Below are 501 nucleotides of genomic sequence, written 5' to 3'. Positions count from 1 at the left end.
CTGGTACATCGAGCGCTCTAGTCATGTCTCCCTGCCACACACAAACTTGACATGTGCCCTCTAACCTTCCGGTAGGCCAGTCTCCCTATATCTTTGACTTGCACACACACACAATTTCGATGGCTCTCTTCATCGATCTCGCACCCACCCACTTGATCCTCTCTTCGACTCTATCGATAGCTATGAGCCCTCCCTCTCTTCTCGTGGATTGCCCGACCCTCTATGTATGATAAGGATAGGCCTCCATTTCACACACATTGCATGCAAAATTTTGTTTGAGATGTCATCGACACATATTCCCACAAATAATTCACGAAATCAACCCCCACCCCACCCCCACCCCCACCCCAAAACAAAAAACACTCACGAACGCGGTTTGTATCTCTCACACACACCCACGTAGGTGGGGGACGTGCACGAAGAGAAGAGGTGCAAGCACGGCGCACGTACTCCCGTCTCTTTCCTAACCACACCCGTGCGGGTACACGGTGGAGCTCATTT

The sequence above is a fragment of the Triticum dicoccoides genome, chromosome 5B, assembly GCF_002162155.2.
Source record: "Triticum dicoccoides isolate Atlit2015 ecotype Zavitan chromosome 5B, WEW_v2.0, whole genome shotgun sequence".
NCBI classification, from domain to species: Eukaryota; Viridiplantae; Streptophyta; class Magnoliopsida; order Poales; family Poaceae; genus Triticum; species Triticum dicoccoides.
The sequence above is the reverse complement of the archived record's forward strand: the minus strand, read 5'-3'. Positions refer to the sequence as shown.